General features: G+C 41.9%; 1 protein-coding gene and 1 long non-coding RNA gene across 4 annotated transcripts in view; one reads left to right on the top strand and one right to left on the bottom strand.

Moving 5' to 3' along the window:
• DLEU7 (deleted in lymphocytic leukemia 7) overlaps nt 1-23,451 on the bottom strand; it is a 114,482-nt gene that overhangs the window by 28,362 nt on the left and 62,669 nt on the right. The window lies entirely within an intron of this gene.
• LOC141581623 (uncharacterized) overlaps nt 1-23,451 on the top strand; it is a 410,679-nt gene that overhangs the window by 331,428 nt on the left and 55,800 nt on the right. For both annotated transcript variants that reach the window (XR_012514363.1, XR_012514364.1), the window contains one exon: nt 4,993-5,072. This is a non-coding gene — a long non-coding RNA (uncharacterized LOC141581623). The remainder of the gene's footprint in view (nt 1-4,992; nt 5,073-23,451) is intronic.

Here is a 23,451-nt window from a genome sequence, read left to right as displayed (position 1 = left end):
TTAATCTCAGGAGTGACACTGCTTTACTTCTATTGTTTTCTATTCTTTGGGAGTGAGTCACTCTATACAGCCCACATGCAAGGTGAGAAGGTTGCAGGAGGCAAGGATAATTGGAGTCCATCGTAGGCTTACCACAGCCCCTATTTCCAAATATTTTAATGTGTAATCTATGATGGAGAATGTCTTGAACTAGTTTCACTGAGATTCATCAATCATTAGCTACCAGAAGAAAATCTGAATTCCTCTGGAAATGCATTGTTTCAAACTAGTTCATCCAGTTTGCAAACACATGCCGTTAGACAAGGGTTGATTTATTCCTCATCTTTCTAACCCATCTTTTTCCACTCCCCCCATATGCATATTTTCCATTTTAAGCCCAGTCTATCAGCTTCATTTAGTTATCTGGAAATAACAAAGAAACAAACACAAAGATATCTGACAGGCTTTGCCCCAACTAGCTGAATGGCTTCAGTAAAATCACTTAACTGTTACTGGTCTTGGTTCCTTCATCTACTGAAAGAATGACTTGATCCCAATGATCTCTTAGGCCTCCCACAGCTTTAAAAGTCCATGAGATTTTGATTCCATGTGTGCAAACTCGGGATGAAACTAAATGTGTGGCAAAAATAAAGACTTCAGAGGTCTATAGTGAAAGTTAAATGAATGAGGCTTGGGAATTTTATGAAGCACTTTGTACACGCTAAAGTGCTATGCACATGTAAGGATTTATTCTTATTTAGCCCTTATCATGAAGAGGTCAGGGCAGAAGGGCACAGTAGTAACAGTGATCTTCTTATTCAGCTAGTCAGGTGGCCCCCAGTGTCACTCTCTTAGGTCCATACTTTCCAAGTGGAAAAACACCAGGAAGGGAGTCAGCAGGGGAAGTGACCTGCGAGGGAAATGTTGAACGTATTTTAGATTCTCAGTGTGCTGGTAACTCAGGGGGCTTCTGTGACTTCTCCATGCACACTCTTTGGCCACCCCTCCATAGCAAGAACTTCTCTCCTGGTGCCCACTCCTGCAAATTCTGTCTTCCCTCTGCCAGCCACCTTCCATCCTTTGGCCTCTTCCTTCTGAGATCCCACTATTCCTTGGATAGTGACCCCCCTCCCCCATGTAGCTCATCGATCAGGGCCAGCTCCAGCTGGTTCCATAGCACATTGCTAAATGTGAGGCCTTTTACATATCCTTGAGTATACACTTGATGCACAGAAAAGATCATTCAGGGGTTTGGTCTGGTTTTTAGACAGCAATGTTAGATTTATTAGAGTTGCATATTAAAAAATGCAATTCATAACTTTAAGCTTTTGTGTTCATCTGCTAAATCCTATTATTTTACTTATAAAAATGTCTGGCAAATTTTAGCAATCACAGTTAAGGATCCCTTGAATAATATTTGGTCTCATTTTATCAACCAAGTTAATTAAACATCTTTGAATATTTTCAATTACATTTACAAATATAAGTACTTTTAAGCGCTTCAATCTTCATTTTCTTGATGGGGTTTGGGGCAGTGGGAGGGCAGGGACAGGGCCTCATTCTGTTGCCCAAGCTGGAGTGTACTGCCATGATCATAGCTCACAGCAGCCTCAAACTCCTGGGCTCAAGCAATCCTCTGGCCTCAGCCTCACAAGTAGCTAGGACTAAAGACATGTGCCATGGTACCTGGCTAGCTTTTGTTTTTCTTGTAGAGATGAGGGTCTCGCTATTTTGATCAGGCTGGTCTCAAACCCATGGCCTCAAGTGATCTTTCTGCCTTAGCTTCCCATGTGTTGGGATTACAGGTGTGAGCCACTGTGCCTGGCCCAATTTTCTAATAGTAAAACTTCCTATACATGTAAGTATTCACTGAAAATTTAATCAAGCAAATTTCTAAATGTGATGAATCAAATTTAAGAAAATGTTCATATGTTGTTTACAAATTTAGTAAATATATTTGCCAGTATATGTTAGGCTATGGTATGATAACAAGTAAGCCTGAAATCTTGATGGTTTAAATGTGTCAAAGAGAATCAGTGGGGCCCATGATTCATTTGGGGCAATGAAAACTTGTGGTGTTTCCAAGTAGAAGCAGTCAAGAGCAGCATGTGTCCTCCATTTCTCCTTTCTTTGTGAAAGTGACCTGGCTGGTGCAGCCCCTGGATTGGGGAGGTCATGTGGTCCACACTGGATTTGCCTGAAGGAGAAACACACCTGGATTGTGTTGTAAGAGGCCATGAAAGACTGAATTGTCTACTGGGAATCCCACATGTCCTTGTTTGGGAAAAATCAGCCAGAGTATCATTCACATCAGCTTTTATTCAAAAATGCCAGGCATGAGAAGATTCCAAAGGGGAGTTCTAACTTGGGGAAGAAGGGCAGAATGTTTTGTAAGGCTTTAGCAAGAGGGTGCTAGCTGAAGTTCAGCCATCAGCAGCAGTAGTTTGTCCAGAGAGTTTGAGAAGGGGGAGGAATTGATTTAGTGAATTAGTAGTGATAGTTTGGGTGATTTGAATTTTATCAAAAGGGGTGGGGCAGAACATTTAGGGGTTAAGGTCATGTACAAACAAAAGAGGGAGGAGGAAGCCCAGCTGTTGGTACAAGGACATGTGGGATCCCCAGTGGACAATTCAGTCTTTCATGTTCGTTCACAAGACGATCCTTCAGGCAAATCCAGTGTGGATCACATGGCGTCTCCCATTTAATGCCTGTACCGACCAGGTTGCCTTCATGAGAACAGGAGAGATGGAGAAGATATGACTGCTCTTGACTGCTTCTACTTGAAAGTACCACAAGTTTTCATTGCCCCAAATGAATCATGGGCTCCAGTCTAACTGCCAGGGGCATCAGGTGGGGTTGAATTCTCTTTGACACATTAAAGTTGTATCTAAAACCACAAGTCTGAATCAGAAAGTATTTATGTATGCCTCTGAAGTGGGCATTTTAAAGCTGACCTGTTATTCTAGCAGGCAATTTCTTTTAAACATTAATGAAATAGACCAAATAAGTAGAGATTCTTAACATGATAATATCAATGATACAGTTTTGATTCTCTAAAAGATTTACATGTTTAGTTCTGTGTCTTTCCTGTGTTTCTGACTATGCAATGTTTGGGGATTACGACTATCACAAGCAGGGATTTTAGCCAGGATGCTGACTGTATGAATTCATGCCTATACCTGGAGCATTATAATTAAAATACAGACTCATCACTCTCAGAATCTAGACAGCCCATATCCCTGCCATGCTCACAGAACAGGGTAAAGCCCAGGTTAGAACCTATCCTGGCTGTTGCCTCACTATCATGGGTGGCATTTCTTTGACTCTTAAGACCTACAAATGTCTTTGTCATCTAAATCCAATACCTTTGAACTTGATGGAAGCTTGCATTCTTTTCACAACTTTTATGAGTGTCAACACATTAAATGGAGGAGAAAGAAAGAAGCTATATATATCTTGAAGGCAGAGGATAATAGAGGAAGACGCCACCAAGGTTATTTAAGAATGGAACTCTCCCTTGGGTATATACCCAGTAATGGGATTGCTGGGTCAAATGGTATTTCTAGTTCTAGATCCTTGAGGAATTGCCACGCTGTCTTCCTCAATGGTTGATTCTATTATAAAGATACACGCATGAGTATGTTTACTGTGGCACCGTTCACAATAGCTAAAATTTGGAACCAACTTAAATGCCCATTAATGATAGACTGGATAAAGGAAATGCGGCACATATATACCATGGAATACTGTGCAGCCAAAAAAAGGATGAGTTCATGTTCTTTGCTGGGATATGGATGAAGCTGGAAACCATCATTCTCAGCAAAGTAACACAGGAACAGAAAAGCAAACACCACATGTTCTCACTCATAAGCAGGAGCTGAGCAATGAGGACACATGGACACAGGGAGGAGAACATCACACACTGGGGCCTGTTGGTGTCGGGGGCAAGGGGAGGGAGACCATTAGGAGAAACACCTAATGTATATAAGTAAGACATGGTGAGGGCCTGCATCAGAAATCGAGCCTGTGCAGATGGTAGAAGAAAATGAACCATCCTTTAAGGAGATGAACATAGAAAAGCACAAATCTCTGGCTGAAGCAAGAATGTTGAGTCAGGAGTTAGGGAGATCATATAAGTGCCCTAAACAGCAAAATGGGAAACAGAACTATCAGAAAATTCTGCAATTCAGAGAAAATAGAATTCACTTCTGAATTAAATACTCAACCAGCCACACTGCCCTTCCAGTCCTGACCCTTTTGACCTGTCTTTCACCCATCCTAGCTCCCGGATCTGCCCTGCAGGCTTCCCAGTGTCCTGGCCCAGCCTCATCTTCCTTCCAGAATCAACCCCATCACTGACTTGCTGTCTGACCAGAAAGCAACCCCATCACACTCCAGATCCCAGTTTCCACATCTGTAAACTGCAAACAGTAACTAGTACTTCCTAGATTGCCGTGGGAACTAAGTGAGGCAGTGTCTGTGAAAACACCTGATAAATGTCTGTAAAGCACCATGTAAATGGGAGGTGTTGTTACCGATGAAACGAAAATAAGAGAGAATGTTAGAGAAGAGACAGGAAGAAAGGCTGTGTTTATAGTCCCACACTGGGTTTAAGGCACTGTAGGGACCATGCACTTGAACACACGTGGGCTTTGGACGTCACATGGTGAAGCCAGGCCTGGGATTGAATCCTGGCTTCACCACTATCTCTCTCCGTGACCTCGAGCAAGTCCGCTAACCCCTCTGAGTCTCCATTCCTTCATCTATAATGTAGGATAATAACTCCTCCCTGACAGTGTTTTGTGAGAATTAAAAGAGTTAACATATTACAAGTTGCATCATAACATATAATTGTTCATAGTTGCTTCTGTGAACTCCATAAAAGGAGTTCAACAGTGTTGGCTTCTTTCTTCCACTCTTACATTATTTATTCCTGGAAAATAATATAGTTATGCCAGAAACGCATCTTTTTTGAACTGGTCTGAATTTTTATTCTCTTCCTCTCATTTTCAGGAGTCGTCAATTATCAACGAACAAAATCTCCGGGTGCCCGAAGGACCTAGGCTATGCAGTGAACTGCCGAAGAGAATGCGGTGAGTCAAAAGAATAATGGAATTAAGTAAGTTCAGAATCTTTAAGTGCTTCTTAAAACTCTTATCTATAAACCCCTAATCTTAGTAATTTCCATCACAGTTGTTATTCATAAACATTTGATCATTGTTCGTAGAAGATCTAACAAATTAACACAATGGATTGTTTTGGAGATGAAGGGACAGTATACTATTCCATTTGGCTTGTTTAGGGCACTTGAGTCAAATCCCTTGAGTCCTCACTCCATCAGATAGTCCATGAAATGCTGATGACGATATCATAATTATCCACCAAGTTAGAGTATTCACTAATTAAGAATGCTGAAGCATGAAGTATATTAAATGGGTCATACTGCATTTTTTTTTTTTTTTTTTTTTTGAGTCAATGTCTCACTCTGTTGCCCAGGCTGGAGTGCAGTGGGGCAGTCTCGGCTCACTGCAACTTCCTGATTCAAGTGATTCTTCTGCCACAGCCTCCCAAGTAGCTGGGATTACAGGCACGTGCCATCATGTCTGGTTGATTTTTGTATTTTCAGTAGAAGCAGGGTTTCACCACGTTGGCCAGGCTGTCTCTAACTCTTGACTTCAGGTGATCCACCTCAGCCTCCCAAAGTGCTGAGATTACAGGCATGAGTCACTGCCATGTTGCACTTTAGAATGAATTTGTGTTTGTGAGGTAGAAGAGAATTTCACTCAAAATTAAGAATCACTAATGATGGGGTATTAATAGGAAATGAAAACTAACTTTTACTCCAGTGACTTAAATAGCATCGCGTCGTTCACGTTACTAAGATGTTTCTGCATGGAGAACTTTAGAAAGCAAATCCTGAAGGGTGCAGACAGGGGAAGGAAAAATGAAGAGAAATGGAAGAAGACAAGGAAGCGAAAATGAGGAGGAAGGAGAAAGAAGAGGAGGGAGGGGGGAAATTTGGAAAAGGCTGGAAGAATTTGCTTTCTTCACATTCTGGTTCCCAACTTGGTCCTCTTCTGGCAATAATCAGGCCCTGGGGGAGAGAGGAGTGAAAGACAGAAGGGATAAAAAAGAAAAGAAAATAAACAGAAAAGAAGAAGACCGGGAGAAATCTGAAGGAGGAAAGAAGAAATATAGAAGACACAGAGAACATGGTATGTTAAAATGACACTAAAATGAGAGTTAAGCTTAGTTCAGCAAAAGTTTTGAACCCCTCAGGTGTGCCAGGTGCTGTACCAGGAGCCAGCAACACGAAGATGAAGGAGACATGGCCACTGCTGTGGAGGCACTCACAGGAAAGAACCGGGGTTCAGAAGAAAGTAAGTGAACGCCAAGAAAACTTGCATTGCATGGATTATTTGGAGGCTCAAAAGGGGTCAAATGCTTTTTCTCTAAGCACTTTTGGTGATGAATTCCCATTTCATCTAACGTGGTTTCTACTTGACATTCGCTTTTGGACATTTTCGAAAGATTTCTGAAATTGACTCCTTAGTAGGAGGCCTGGGGGTGGGGTGGAGAGAAAAGGATGTGTGTAGCTTTGCCTCAGCAAGTTTCCTTCCCCTTCCAAACAGATGTTGTCTGGCTAGCGCAGCACAGCATAAAACATGACTACTGGATTTGGCACAAAAAGCACCAATTAACCTGTGTTGATTGAGTCATGTAAAAGCAACAGGGCTCACTTAGCGTTGGATGCTGTTTAAAGAGGGAGAGCATCAGCCCGAATTGCTCACTCCCGTCACGTTCCGCATCATGTTCAGCCCAGCCGCAGTGGCTGCCCTCCACCCGTCTCCCTAAACCCTCGCCCAGCCTGGAGCCCCGCAGGCTCGTGCTGGGCCCTCAGCAGACTGCAAACATGGAAGCCGAACCCAAGATTCAGCTGCTCCAAGTATGTCTGCTTCGAAGTAATGAGAATAAGAGAATAAAGGGTCCTTTCCTCCTCCTCCTCTTGCTGCTTTCGTCTTCATCTCCCCCTCCCCTTCTTTCTCCTTCCACACCACTGACCAGACTATGGGAATCTCTTTCCCTCGTCATCATTCCCTTCTCCTCCTCTTCTCTTACTTTTCCCTCTTTCAGCACCTTCTCTTTATGCTGGTGACAGGCTCAGGAGTCCCTACATTTTCTAGGCCTAGGGAAGTGGTTTTCCAACTGTTCATGCGAAATCCCTGCACAGCTAGTTTAAACTCAGGCAGGCAGGCCCCACCACTTATGCCTATAATTAAAGAAGTTCAGGGCATGGCCTAAGACTCAATATGCTTCCCATCCTGCCCCCGACCCCGCCACCCCGGCTAGTGATCCTGGTACAGGTGCTGTACAGACAGAACCCTGGGAAACGCTGGCCAGATACACAGAGCAACACTGGTGTGCACAGCCAGAAGAGAGCTCGAAGAGAGACCTGTCTCCCTTGCGTCTGTGTCCTGGTTTTTCTCCTGCCTGTCTGATCCTTCATTACTGGCTCCTCCTCCTTTCCCCACCACTTAGACGTTGCTAGTCCCGAGGGTTCTATTCGCAGTCCATTTCCGTTATCCTACACGCTGTCCCTGATGGCTCTCATTCAGTCCTGTAAATGAGAACAACATCTATACACTGAAGGCTGAAATGTGTATTTCTAGCCCAGAGCTCGCTTCAAAGCTCCAGGCACGCATTTCTACCTGGATGTTCATAGTAAGCTCAGACTTACCATGCTCAAGACTTAGTTCATTGGGACCATGGTTCAAGAGGGAGAAGCATACTGAACGCTGCCGCTCTTTCCCAGTGGAGCTGTAGCACCTGGGACAACTATTGTAGGACTCTGGAAATTGACAAACAGGACTAGAATTCAAGGTACCACCAAATAGATGGTGAGCTTCCCACTTTTCCCCTGGTGTCCCTCAGCCTAGACTCAGGACAGCCAGAAACGTGGAAGTGAGACCAGGACCAGCATGCACACAGACAGCTCCAGGAGACACCCCTTAGCCCTGGCTTGAAGAGTGGGAAAGGGAGCTACTGGAGGTCGACCCCCCCATGGTGCTTTCTCCTGGCTGTTCTCTAGCACTAGCCCCAGTCAGTCCCTCCAGGGTGGCAGCCGTGAGAACCCTGCCAGCAAGTCCCACGGGGGAAACACTTCTGCCATCCTGTGACTTGCTTTTGTGTGCCTAGTGGTGTGGTTTGAAGAATAGACGTTAATTTTAACCAAGTCCAATATGTCTTTTATATTTCCTCAAATATTTACCACTTTTAATGTACATCCTTTCTTCCTGTAGCTCGGAATTTTCATTTGGTGTTATTTTTCTTCAGCCTGAAGGAGATCTGTGAGGCTTTCTGGTAATGTGGGGCTGCTGGCAACAAATTCTCTCAGCTTTTATTTATCTAAATTATATATATGTGTGTATACATATACATATACACATATGCATATATATATATATATATATATTTGCTGTATATGCAACTTCAAGTTGGTATTTTTTCATTCGTGATTTTAAAGATACTGTGCCATGTCTTCTAGCTTCATTTTTTCCTGTGAGAAATTAGCCATCATGTTATACACCTCTACATAATATGTCTTCTTTCTTTTGATGCTTTTAAGATTTATTCTTACTCTTTGGTTTTCAGCAGTTAGACCCTGATACAGTTAGTTATGCTTTTATTTGCACTTACCCTGTCTGGTGTTTGTGGGTTGCTGTTTTCAGTGATGAATGTATGGGTTGCTGTTTTCAATTAAATTTAGAAGTTTTTCAGATAATATAGTTGCTTTTTTTTTTTTTCCTGCTCCATATTCTTTCTCCTCTCCTTCTTAAATGTGTGTCAGACCTTTTGAGACAATCCTACAGCTCACTGAGGCTCTGCTCAGCTAAAAAAAAAAAATCTCTTGCTCTCTGTCCTACAGTTTAGATGCCGGCTATTGCCCTTTCGCCATGGTCACTACTCTTTTCTTTTGTTGTGTTAAATGTCACATTAATTCCAGGAAATTAATTTTTTTAAAGATAGTGTTTTTCAGTTGTAGAACTCTCACTTGCTGCTTTCTACAATTTACATATCATTTCTGACAATTTCCTAATTGTTCACTCATTATACCCATGCTTTCCAGTAAATTCATAAACATATTTACCGTAACTATGTTAAAAAATGTTGTCAGTTTCAACATCTGGCCAATTTCAACACCTAGTTATTCTGTAGGTCTCTTTCCATTTTTATTATTCTCTGGGCTCTGTGCCACACTTTCCTGTCTTTGTAAGTCTAATAAATTGTAATTTCATATTAGATATTGTGGGTAATACTTTATAAACACTCTGGATTCTGTTATCTTCCTCTGAAAAACATTGACTTTTGTTTTAGAAGGTAGTTAAATTACAGGCAGATGAACTTGATTTATGAAGCTTGGTTTTAGGCTTCGTTAGTGTGGTTTTATTTTAGTTTCACAACTAGCCTAGGATGAATCCTTAGTCCTAAAATTAAAACTTGTAGGTTTTAATTTTAATAGTTTGACATGTTTTTCAAGTCTGTCTAACTTATCAGGACTTGAATTCCAAACTGTCTGCCTGTACTGGGCAGCTACTGAAATCTCTACAACAGATTTCCAGCTTTTGTTTTCTCTTGAGCATCTTGGAGTCTTATCCCATGCATGGGTAGACAAGGGATCAACCAATTATTTGAGGGAAATTTCTGTATAGCCCCAAACTCCATCTTCTGATTCTTCAGTCTCATAAGACCACCACTTTCTGCTTCAGCTCTGTGGGCTACATGTGAATGGACTGGAAAGTATCCTTAGGGAGAAAAAACTTATAAATGTGAATTTCACTCAGTGAAGGTGAAATTTCCCAGAATTTCCCACCAGTTTCTGCTAGCTTTTGTTCATCTCCCAATTGTTTGATTGTTTGTTCCCAGAGTTTACAATAGTTATTGGCAGGAAAGTGTTCAAACTTTTCGCTTTGCCATTAGTCTCTTTTTATGATTTTCATCTGTTTTCTCTTTGTTATCTTCTGGATAATTTCATCACATTTATCTTTCCATGCATTAAGTCTTCCTCTAGCTTTGTTTGGTGACTTTTTAATCTATCAATTGAGTTTTGATTTCAATAATTATGTTTTTTATTTCTAGGAATTCTATTTTTTTCTAATCAGCCTTTTATTTCTCTGAAGCTCTTGTTTGTTTCTTACATTTTAAATTTCTTTTAAGCTCCTAGTCATTTTGACAATGTCTATTTTTATAATCTCTCTCTGGAGCTTGTATTACCTACATATCCTCAAGGAATCAAGTTACTTATTCAGTCAATTGATTTCTACTCTTGGTTGATGGTATCATTGCGTGTTTGCATTTTTGACTCTGTTTTGGATTTTGAGTTTATCTGGAGCCGAGCTTTATCTGTTGAAATGATCTGTGGTCCTTGGTGAAGGGTACTGCCTTCCAAAGACGTTTTGTGTTGAATTGCCAGATAGCCCAGTGCTGTCACTGGCCTGGGCACACTTTTCACTAATTTCTTAGTTTCAGGATTCCTGCACCTTTGTGAACTGTTTTCCAACCACAGATAAGGCTAAAATACCCAGTTCCCTGACATATCCTTGTGTTGATGGGTGGATTTATTTATAGTTCCTTCTTTTAATAAGGGATTAACTGTTTAAGAGTCATAGTTCTACAGGAGGTGTGTGAGCCTCTTGTGGGTCCCAGATCTCAGTTACTATTCCTAAATAGGCATTATTACCCAAGTCTCTTTATCACTAAGACAGGAAATTACCTCACCCCCAGTCCAGGATAGGCATAACATCAGCTCATAGGGTCATCACTCCAGGGCTTTATCTCACTCTTTAAAGAGTTTGGCTAAACATTTAAAATGTTGATGTTCACATCTCATCTATAATTACTAGATATGTTATTAAGGGAGAGTTTCTATCATCTTTTTTGCCATGTTGTGCAATAGAAACCCTGTTTCTACGTTTGTTTGTAAGTAGCCTAATCAAATAAGAGTTTTAAACATAGACTACATATTGGTGGCTTATAGATTTTGTCTCTTAAGCTGAAAATTTTACACAAAAATCCAGATTTCCATCTACTCTTGAAAATTTCGAATCTTGAGTGCTATTAGTCCACATTCTCCTATGGTACCAGTAAGCTGGAGCTTATTAGTGGCTTCTCCCTTTGAGAAGTGATAAATGCTCCAGAGCTTCCCACGGCCACCACAGCATCCTTCAGACTTACAGGTAACCTGCTTTACTTTCCTGGCTACTGAAAGTATTCGTTTCTAACCACTGGATTAACAGACTTGTCATGGTTCATACTGAGTGTCAAGCTGATTGAAGAATGCAAAGTATTGATCCTGGGTGTCTCCATGAAGATGTTGCCAAAGAAGATTAACATTTGAGTCAGTGATCTGGGAAAGGCAGACACACCCTTAATCTGGGTGGGCACCAACTAATCAGCTGCCAGCATGGCCAGGATATAAAACAGTCAGAAAACCGTGAAAAGGCCAGACTGGCTTAACCTCTCAACCTACATCTTTCTCCCATGCTGTATGCTTCCTGCCCCTAGAACATCAGACCTCGAGTTCTTCAGCTTTGGGACTCAGACTGGCTTCCTTGCCCCTCAGCTTGCAGATAGCCTATTGTGGAACCTTGTGATCATGTGAGCTGAATACTCTCTAATAAACTATATGATATACATTATTAAGTAAACTATGTTGTATATATATAATAAGTTCATATATATATATAATAAGTTCATATATATATATATATATATATATATATATATATATGTCCTATTAGTTCTGTCCCTCTAGAGAACATAATATAAGACTCTATCAGATTTTTATGCATGGCATCACATGAAGAATTTCTTCTTTTGGGAAGCTGTTTTTGTTCATACCCACAATCCATTCTTTAAAGTAATATCTTTCTCTCATCATCTAACAGGATTAGATGTTCTTAAGAAGCAGCGTGATGTCAAAAAGTTCTAGCTAAGGAGAGAGCTTTAGCTGATGCAAATTTCATCTTTCCATAGACCTGCCCTCACCCTTCTAACCTTTTTCCTCCCCTATATGAAGAAATATCTAACTTTGTTTCATTAGAAGGGGCATGATAAAGTAGGCATGATAAACACTGCAGTAGGCATCAGGATGCAGTCCATTTCCAGACCTATCTCTTACCAGCTGGATGCTTCACTCTTAGGAAGATCAAGCGACAAACCTGGATTAGTCTGTTTTCACACTGCTGTAAAGAACTACCCGAGACTGGGTAATTTATCAAGAAAAGAGGTTTGATTGATTCACAGTTCCACAGGCTTAACAGGAAGCATGACTTGGGGGGGTCTCAGGAAACTTATTATACAATCATAGTGAAAGGCAAAGGGGAAGCAAGGCATATCTTCTCATGGTGGTAGGGGAGAGAAAGAGAGAGAGAGAGAGAGCTGCACAGTTTTAACCACCACATCTCGTGAGAACTCACTCAGTATCATGAGGACAGCACAGGGCAAACCACCCCCATGATCCAGTCACCTCCCACCAGCTCCCTTCTCCGATATGTGGGGATTACAACTCGAGATGAGTTTTTGCTGGGGACACAGAGCCAAACCAGATTAAAACCCAGACTGTCAATCTCCTTCTCTGACTTCCTCCATCTGCCGCTGCTTCCTCCTCTTCTTTCCATCTGATAGCTATGAGAAATCAGGTGGGTGCTCTTCTATTCATCTAATGAGCTATTGGGAATGCCTGTATTTGGGTAACTTAAAAAATCAGAGAAATGAACCAGATAGCTGTTGTCTTTTGTGAAGGATAATTTTAGGGATCAGAAAACAAAAATATTCTTTGTATCAGAGAATAGCATTATTATCTCCTCATGTAGCGCCAGCTCTTTTAACTGTTAAGGTCAAATTTCCTAGTTTTCCAAATGTTGTCTACTAATTCCCTTTAAACCAAACCCTGTGTGGGCAAAATAAAGCATGTCCATGAACTAAATTTGGATAAAACTGATTTGGCCTATGAGCCATGCCTTTAAAGAAAGAAATCTTAAATAATGGAAAAAATTGCTTTTGATTTATGTGTTTAATAAGTTAGCTATATTACGCTTCAAAATATAGCACTTAATTTTGTATCTTTTTGCATTCTGGAATAATTTCATATATAAGTCTCTAGCTTCTGGTTAGTCCCAATAGGCAGTCAAACTATTGACACATTTGTATTTTCTCACGAAGGCCTGCTAGGCTGTGAGATAAAGAACAGATGCTTAGTCCAGCTAACATGTTCGTGGGACTATAGATCTAGAAAGTACCTCAAGGGCTTCTAGTCCAAAGACGGCAAAAACACAGCACGTTGTACAGCCAGCATGACAGATATCACCTGGCACATAAGCAAAAATCCCCACCCTTAGAGATTGCATTACCTTGAATTAAGATTTGGAATCTCCCTAAATACTGTTTTTGAAGAAAAATATTTCCAGGCTGGGCGTGATGGTTCAGACCTGTAATCCCAGTGCTTTGGGAGGCCAAGGCAGGTGGATCACCTAAGGTCGGGAGTTCAGGACCAACCTGACCAACATGGAGAAACCCCATCTCAACTAAAAATATGTATTTAAAAAAATTAGCCAGACATGGTGCTGCATGCCTATAATTTCAGCTACTTGGGAGGCTGAGGCAGGAGAATTGCTTGAACTTGGGAGGTGGAGGTTGCAGTGAGCCAAGATTGCGCCATTGCACTCCAGCCAGGGCAACAAGAGTAAAACTCTGTGTCAAAAAAAAAAAAAAAAAAGGCATTTCCAAACTTACATTTCATGAACCACTCATTTTGTGGGATATCCTTAAGTATTAGATAGCTGCCATGGTGTAACTGTCAACGTGTAATTGCAATCTGAATTCATTCTATCTAGCTTAATTAGCAAGGGAATTCATTATTATTAATATGATTGTTGTTCCCTGGGAGGTCAGACTTGCGTGCTACACAGCCAAGAAGAAAATAGGGCCCAAAACAGGCAGAAAATGACACCCAATTGCATTGTGGTACATTGCTAGGAGAAACATGCCAGGCACTCCATCACAGCCACCTTGGGAAAACCAGCCACCTGCAGCACCATGCTTATCAAAAGGTGCAATTCCTTCCTGATGTGCTGACTTCTTCTTCCAGGTCTCATGGATTGGTCCCATGTAGGTCATCTGCCTGTATCCGGCCTCCAGGGCAGTCCTGGGAAATGTAACTTTTTAGAAAGTGGAAGCAGGCACATAGACTCTGCCCCCTGATCAAATTACTGTAATTTAAATAGGCGTCGTTATTGAAGGACTTTAAGAGCTTTTAAAATGCTATTATGTTCTGATTCGCCAGAGTTTTTAAAAATTATTTTACCATGACACACTTTTTTTCTAATCTCCCAGAACTGTGTGGGTTCTACCTAACGCATTTGAAGAACACCCTATTAAGCCATTAACACATCTTAACAGAGATTAATCTGTTGTCATCTTAACAGAGATTGTGAGTACCCCAGTTCCTTCTGGCAAAAACTTAAGGCTTTGGGCAGTTTAGAGGAACAGCTGGCAGAGGGGCTAAGGGGTCAAGGTCTTCAGGTGGTAGGCTTATGAGTACAGCCATGGCGGAGACCCTGCGCAGTGCTGCAGCCCCCCTCATCCCAGGACAGGATGGTCTAGAAGTTCACACTAGGAGTAAAAACACCTCTGTGTGAATTATTCCTAGATAGCACTTTCTGCATGCCACAGATTACTGCTCTGTGTGTTTTAGCAAATCGAGTCCACCAAGTATATTTCATCAAGAACTTTTTGATTTAAAACCTGGGTTTATTGGCATTCACAGATGTAAAGGGTCATTTTGTTTTCTACTAATGACTCATTGGTTGAGAGTGAACATGTTTGCAGACTTCTGAAAAGAGCATTTACTAGTAATTCGCAACACATTATCATGTGGGAATCAGATTACAGCTAAGGAGCCCTCATAAAACTTTAAGCTTTAACATTTACTACGTTTCTAGAGAAATATGTGTGCTCTTTGCCTCTGTGAGGATGCAGCCATTTGCCTTATGTGGAATTGGGGTGGAGGGAGAATGCCGTGATTTCAGGCTACATGGTTGCTGAAGTGAAATAAACTCAGTCCAAAAAGTAAAGTCGTCATTGGTCTTTTCCCAAAAGGATTCCCACAGAAATGAGATAAGGCACAAGGCAGAAGGAGGTGGAGAAGGTCTGTGGTCGATCTCATGGAGATGGAAGCTGTGAGTGTGCAAATGCAGAAGGGGCAATTAGAGTCTGTGGCCAGACAGAGAACGGCTGGGAGTCACTAAGTGTGGTATCTCGCCTTCCTGTCTCTGCTCATTTCCACTTTTGTGCCAGATAGGTTTCCATTCTCCCCACCCAGACCCAGCACTCAAACGCTGGCTTTCTTCAAATGAGTTCCCAATCCATCCATCTGTCCATCTATCCTTGGGTTTGCTCAATCAATCAATCAAACATTCTCTGATTTTCTGCCTGCATTTTCTTTCCCAAATAACTGGAGCATTGCTGCCTGTCGTCCTTAAACGGCTATTTTTTCAAATCAAGTTGGTAAATATCTATAAAGCAGTACTTCTCAGACTTGTTGATCCTATAACCTCTATACACTCAGTAATTGTTGAGTATCTCAAGGTGCTTTTGTTCATGAGGGTTGTACCAATAAATATTTACCACCATGGATATAGGCCACTTTAGAAATTAACTAGGAAGTAGAAAGGAATGTTTAAAACACAAAAGTAATGGAGCACATTTGACCAGCCATCAGAGAAATAATGTCATCACCTGTCACTTCGCCTCTGGAAAACTCCATTGTACGCCAGTGAGAGAATGAAAGTGAAAAAGCAAATACCATCTAAGTATTACTATGAAAATAGTTTTGATCATAGACCTCTAGAAAGAGCTTGAACACCACCAATGTCCCCAGACACTTGGAAAACTGCTGCTCTGCCAGCCTGGGCAACATGGAGAAACCCTGTCTCTATTAAAAATACAAAAATTTTAGCTGAGCATGGTGGCAGTCGCCTCTAATCCCAGCTACTCGGAAGCCTGCAGCAGGAGAACTGCTTGAACCTGGGAGGCAGAGGTTACAGTGAGAACCGAGATTGCGCCACTGCACTCTAGCCTGGGTGACAGAGCAAGACTCCGTCTCAAACAAAAAAAAAAAAAAGAGAAAGAAAACTGCTGCTCTAGAGCATCTGCAAATGGTCTTCCTATGTCCGTCCTTGTCCCCCACATCATTGCCTCATGGATCTCCCTAAAACACACATTTGATTGTAACACTCCCCTACGTGGAGCCCTTTTTATGGCTCCTTATCATCTGTGGCGTAAATTATCAATAGCAACCATGCTTAGACCACGCCCATCTTTGCCTGGAAGACTCCTATCTGTCCTTCACATCTCAGCTCAGAAGACTAGGAAATTGTGATAATTTGTGCATAAATTTTGCCTTAGATAAAATAGAACACATAAAAAAAATGCTTAATTGTTTTATTTGCAAGTATTTGGGGATTTAAAAATAGATGGCTTTGATTTTAAGATTTTATATTAGAAGTCAGAAGATCTTGAGATTTGATACCAAGAGTTCACTACACTTTTAGGCTCTGTAAGCCATGTGTATCTTTTAACATTTAGTATGCCCTTCTCCAGATGTATTCAAACTGTGGTTTTATTTATATATATAGTGGCTGCCCTCTAGAATAAAAGTATTTTATCTACCTCTTTCCCTCACACCCCAAAAAACTCCACTCAAATGTTGTATCTTTCAAAAAGCCTTCCTTAACACACTCTTTCCTCCCCTTAGTGGTCTGATCATGACCTCCTCGCATATTTGGAAGACCACCTCCCTCACAAAGGGTCCGTAAGTCCTTTGAGAACAAAAGTCATTTTTCATTAGTCTTCGGAATTAGACTATAGTAAAATGACTGGCATGGTTCCTGAAACAAAAGGCATTTCCAATAAATGGCTAATGGAAATCAGACATGTGCATATGTTGTCCCTGCCCTGACAATCATTTTCCCAGCCTCTGTACCATCCTCCAATATAGCTCTTTCTCAGCATCTAAGATTCCGTCGTTGGCAGTGTGATATTCTTAAATAGCCCTAACTAAAACTTAGGCATTGATGAATCCTCCCTCACTCCCAACCCCCTTGTCCTAACAGCTATTGAGACCTCTTCATTTGATCTCTGCAATGTCTCACCCCACCATTTTCTCCTTTCTGCCTCCCTTTGCCATAGGTTTAATTCGATTCCTCATTATTTCGTACTTGACCATTAGCACAACCTCCTCCTCTTCTACAAACTAGCCCTAGTTTCCATACAGTGAGCTTCTGGAAGTCAAAAGATGTATTCCTTACCATATTCCTAGCACACTGCACAGGACTCAAATCATCTTTTGAATAAAAATGTGAATTCTCACACATCGTCTACACTGTCTACAGAAAAAAAAAAAATCTCTTCAGGATAACGTCTAATCATGTCCCTTACCTATTCAAACATTTTCTGTGTCTCCATTAATTACTGAACGTAGCAGACCCTGTTGGTACCTGGGTCCACCTCCCCTCAGCCTGGGTCACCTACAACCATGCAGCTCCCAAGACAGTTTCCCACGTCAAAGATGTGTGTCTCTTTTCTATTCTTCCTAAAAGTTTTCTGCAATATCAAGGGTGCTTGTTTTATAGAAGGTATAACCCAGAAGTTGGGAAAAGTTGCCAATGCTGAGAGTAACCCTCAACCAAAGGGAGTTGGGAATCACTTGGTAAATTTCTCAGTCTCCTCATGCTCAGTAGATGGATTCTAAAGTGTTTTTCTCTGTTTCTCAGGGGGCCCAGCAGGACTGAGCTCTCTTTGCTCACAGCAGCAAATCACTCATTTAACCAATGTTTCATTGGTTTCTCCCTTCCCATCTCATTCCCCTACTTCTTCCCTTGTGCCCTCAGAGATGGCCTTCCAAATAAACTATCCAGATCAAACAATGACATGAACAAAATCTAAACTTCCGGGCCTATAATTCAAAGTACCCCAATAGCTTGATTCTAATCTGTATTTCCAGGTTACATCTTCTTACACATATTCCTTACACGGATTCCACCCTCTGGCCAACTAGAAGCCTTGTTAATCCAAACATCTCACTCCAAGTTATAATTATTCTATAGTTTCATTCTCTTAGAATGGTACCACTGTGATCGACTTAGAGCAGTAGAGCTTTCCTCCCTAGTGTGGGGACAGGCCCAGCCAATGCAGCCTCTCAGAAGAGGGTGACTACAGTGAAGTCCTCTGAGCAAAAGAAAGTCGAAGCTATAGGTGATGGATTGACAGCCAATCGTGTCTGCCACAAACAGGTAGCAGGAAAGTAAAACATAAAGAAAATAGGTGCTCACCAAATTCAACACAAGGTGCTGGAAATGTACTGGTGAGCTGAGGTGAGTCCTCTGAAATTTACTCCAGTAACAGACACTTTCTACACAACCATCCCCAGCCACCTGATCCTGATCCCTTCCATAGGCCCTCTCCATGCTGGCCCATATAGAGATATGTCCCAAGGGAACATATATAGCGATGTGGCCAGGCCCTCCAGGCCTGTGCTGTGACTGCTCTGCCAGAATGAAGATCACACAGACTTACCACTCCCTGTTTTTAAGGGGTTGCCAACGCTTGCTCCTTGCAAAGCCATAAGCTCTAGCTTCAGTTCAGAAACCCACCCCCTGTGTTTTGCCAGGCACGTGGATTTCTGTGCAACCTGGATGCAGAGAGTTTCCAAATGTTTCGGGCTATGAGATGTTAATCCAACATCCACTTAAAGTGCTTTGGAAGCACTTCTGCTCTTTGGTTTATTGATGTGCTCATGTTGTATTAAGATATATTTCTGGTGTAATCATGAATTCACTTCAAGACATATTAAAGAAGGATTTTTCCTAGCTGCTTACTTCAGAACATTGGTCCCTAGAGACAAGGTATTTTTCACAGCTCCTTAGAGGCCCATAAAAAGTGATGGAAAATTGCAGCTGGGCATCTCATGTGGAAATGAAACCTACTGGAATTCTATCTGCATATCTGCCTTAACTTAGCTTGGTTATTGGTTCTTCTGAATTGTTCACCGCATACCTCTTCCCAACTTGTTTCCATCTCAAAGGAGGAGAAGCAATGGGAATTGTCAATCACATTGTTCTCCAAGAAAGGTATCTGTCCCCACAGATAATTAGACGTTTCCTTCCAAAGAGCATGTTGCACTCGGAGACGTGTTCAAGTGCGTGTTCTGTGGGCATTAATGGCAACCAGAGAGGTTGAATGGCCACTGCATTTGAAAACTTGGACTCCCATCCCTGATCTGCCACTTCTCCCTAGCAGTGACCTTAGACAAGCTGCTCAAACAGTCTGGGTTCTTTCTCTGCTCTGTAGTAGAGTGATTGATCTCCTTCCCTGCATCTGTGTGAACAGTTAAGTGCTTTATACCAGTAAGTGATTCATACTGGAACCTGTCCTGCAGCTCTGGGTGAACTGTTCTTCCCTAGAGCTGTCAGTTACCAACCTCAAACTGGCAGTTTTCAGATGTGCAAATTAGCTTTTACTCACTGGAAGAGAGTCTAGGGACTCCTTGTTCTTCTCTAGATTTAACATAATTGGGCTTCTACTTGGGCTGGTTATATAAGGAGAAGAGACAACCCCTCAGCTTATATCATGCCCTATGGAAGTGCCATGACTGTTTCATGTCAGACACTATTTAGTCCTCTGCAGTCCGAGTTTTCTGATTGATAATCTACTAGATGGTCTGCGTTAATGTTCCTTCCTGCTGACTTAAGCTGAAGAGTAACTCACCAAGGAGTGACATCAAATCATTTGGAGAAAACCCAAATTCAATGGGCTGGGGTTGGGACTAGTGAGACACAGAGATGGATGCACCAGGAATCAGGAATGCGACCACACATTCACTAGCTTTCAATTATTTAACATCTTAGAGGAATTTTATCTTACATCAGAAGATGTAACAGTAGTAATAGCAACCAGTGTAACATTACCATTTTCTTAAATTTTGTTTTTGAGAGGAGTACCTAGGGAGTACAGAGCAATTTTCACCTAGAGTTTTGCTCTATTAGAAGCCAAGTATGATGCCGGGTGTGGTGGCTCAAGCCTGTAATCCCAGCACTTTGGGAGGCCGAGGCAGGTGGATCACGAGGTCGAGAGATCAAGACCATCCTGGTCAACATGGTGAAACCCCGTCTCGACTAAAAATACAAAAAATTAGCTGGGCATGGTGGTGCGTGCCTGTAGTCCCAGCTACTCAGGAGGCTGAGGCAGGAGAATTGCTTGAACCCAGGAGGCGGAGGTTGCAGTGAGCCGAGATCGCGCCATTGCACTCCAGCCTGGGTAACAAGAGCGAAACTCCGTCTCAAAAAAAAAAAAAAAAAAAAAAAAAAGCCAAGTATGGTAGTTGATCCTGGAGTTGATACAACCCAGTGAAAATTGCAAGTTGGAATCTGGAAATTTGAGTGCTGAATAGTCCTTATAGACTTATCCTCAGCTATAAAAAGGATCACCTAAGGCAACTTGTCCAACTACTGGGTGATTAAGAGGCTGCAAAGCTAAATGGTAAATGAAGCATCCTCCTCCTCATTGTTGAACCGGCTAACTGGGAAACACTCCTATAGCATCACTTCTTCTCTGGGCTGTAGCTGAATTTCCTGACTTGCAAGTTGAAGTTCCCATTTATGACTTGGAGATAAACACTTTAAGATGTCGTGGGAAGAACCGGTTTTCTCCAAAAATAGAGCATTTGTCACCAACACTTGCCAAATGTTCACAGGGAACAGGGAGCTAGAAATACGGATGTGGCCATGGATATTCCAGGCCCTCTATTCTATGCTTTCATTATCTAAAGGCAGCAACACCTATAAAACAACAGAACATACTGACCACTGAAATAGAAGGAAACCACCACTCATAAATGCTTGAACAGATTCTAGCATAAAAGACAAGGATTAAGATGAGAATTAGGTGGAGAAACTCCAGGCAGCCATTGTTTTGAAGCAGATTATGGGTGGCAGAGATTTGGCAGGAGACCTTCATGTGACATCATTTTGCTTGTCTGGCTTTACAAATAGGGCTTTGATGAACTCAAGGGTCTAGAAAAAAAAAACCTAGCTCTTGAACTTTACATGGATCTGAACCCCATCATCAGAGCCTGATGTTTACCCCTTCTGGCTTCTCTCTCTACCTGTGTGGCAAATATACTTGGTTCACCATGTGCCATTTTCACAGACAATCACAAGGCTCTAAAGAAAGGACACAGCAAATTATATGATTGCCCGGAAGTTTCCTTGCCTGGCTTTTTGTTGTTTTGTTTTGTTTTTAGATCCTAACACATAGACAAGATCTAATTTGTAAACTTGTACTGTGCAACATTAAAACAATAATCATCCAGAACCTGCCACATAGTAGCAGCTCAGTGAATATTTGTTAAATGAAATAAATACTTTTAAGTTTCAGCAGGAAAAGAAATCCAGAAAAGTTAAGAATGGAGAAAAATGTTCACTAACACATGGTGGGTAAATACAAGACTTTTCTGGAAACAGAACTCCCGAGTTGGAATCTCAGCTCTACCAACTGAATCTCTCTGTCCTTGGGCAAACCTCACAATTTCTCTGTGCCTCATCTGTAAAGTGCAAATAATAATTTTCAAAATGGAATTTTAAAAAACATGAAATCCTTTGTTTTTTAACTATTGGAGTGAGTTTAAAAATGAATGTTATGACCCTCTGAGGAGTTAGAATATTTACAGACAATTTAACAGAGAAATATTAGGATAAGATTGCCAGGTTAGGTATCATCTGGGTAATGTCCAACATGCCATAAATCACTGGGGTTATCAGTTTCCCTGATGAGAAATTATTTGTAAATCTACTAGACCAAAGCCTTTAAGTTAACAAGTGACTTCCTTAAGCCTTAGAACTTTAATTGAAGTTGAGTGCTAAGGTAAATCAAGGACATTCTTTAAGAAATCCTTGAGTGGCTTTTGCTCTCTTGAAAGAACATGTCTCTCACCTTTTTGCCTTCATTCCAAGTTTTGGATATTTTTTCTAGCATCATCTTCTTATGATGAGGATTAAATGGGTTAATATTTTAAAAAGTCCTTAAAACAGTACCTGGCATTTACTTAGTAAATGCTATTAAAGTTGTACTGACTATGAGTTTTCCCGGCGAAGTCAGGCCCACTTAATAATGCCCAGGATGGGATTTAAAAAGCGAAGCTCAGAAATGTTACTGTTAGCATTACTTCTCCAATCAAGAGGGACAATCCCACTGGTAAATCAGAAGAGAAATGAATAACATTGTCTGCATTCTGTTGTAATCATTAACATTAGAAGTAGCATTTGGAGTTTCGTGTCCTATGAAGCTCAAATAGAAATGGAACATTAGCATGTATTGGGGGCTCGGAGATGGCAAAGATGGAGAGAATCAAAAGGCAGCGCCTCTCACTGGCCACATCCACCCGGCCATCAAATCCCCGCAAAAGTCACCTGGACCACCATCCACTTGCCATCTTTGCATCTTTGCTGACACCTCTTGCCCCAGGTGTGGAAACAGCTTCCACACTGAGCTCTGTGCCCCCTGCTGTTCCTATCTTCCCTTCATCCTCCACTGGCCACCAGACCTGCTGCCTAAAACATGGATCCAATCGTGTCATTCCCCTGCCCCCACACCTTTAACAATGACCTACTACCTGCATAACAGCCTCCAAGACTCCCCGCCATCCACCCCCACAGACCAGCTCCACCCCCATCTCCCTGATGGGACTCTGTGGCCTCACTCTCCGTCATGTTGGACCACCTAGCTCAGGGCCTTCCCCCTGCTCATACCCACTGTCAATGTCTCCTCCTCACAGGCTCATATTTATTCTTCTCTGACTCACTCTGATGGATCCTCTGCTGTGAAGCCTCCCTAAGCCCAAGCCAGCGGCTACATTTCCCTCCTCTCCACTCTCACAGCTCTGTTCATGGCACAGCATGGCCGTCATTCTTGTTCAGAGACAGCTCTGAGGAATCCCTGGTCTCTCACACGCTGGTGGAAAGGAAGCACGTCTGGGGAAAGTTTGGAACAGGCAAGCTGTGATGGTTAGTCTAGGGGATGCCGGGGGTGGGGGACATGCTGGCTAGGGTAGGAAGAGGACTCTGCCCCGGGCTGTTCAACCCGATGCTGTCTAAACTGTCAGTAACCCCTCTTTCCAGGTGAGACCATAGAAGCCAGTCAGGCCTCCTGTAGAAATTGGCCAATGGATGCTCTCTCTAGGTCCTGGTACATTCCAGAAAAAACAACCAGGGACTGAGGCTTTGTGCTCATTAGAAAATATAAAAATAAAAAGTTTAGCATATATTTGCCCAGCCTGAATAAGCTCACTTCAGCTATACCTAAGGAAAGCAGGAGAGGTGGCAGGGAAGGGGACACGGCTGCCTTCTCTCAGAGCAGAAT

The sequence above is a fragment of the Saimiri boliviensis genome, chromosome 16 (assembly GCF_048565385.1).
Source record: "Saimiri boliviensis isolate mSaiBol1 chromosome 16, mSaiBol1.pri, whole genome shotgun sequence".
Taxonomy (NCBI): domain Eukaryota; kingdom Metazoa; phylum Chordata; class Mammalia; order Primates; family Cebidae; genus Saimiri; species Saimiri boliviensis.
This window is presented reverse-complemented; position numbering and strand designations above follow the sequence as displayed.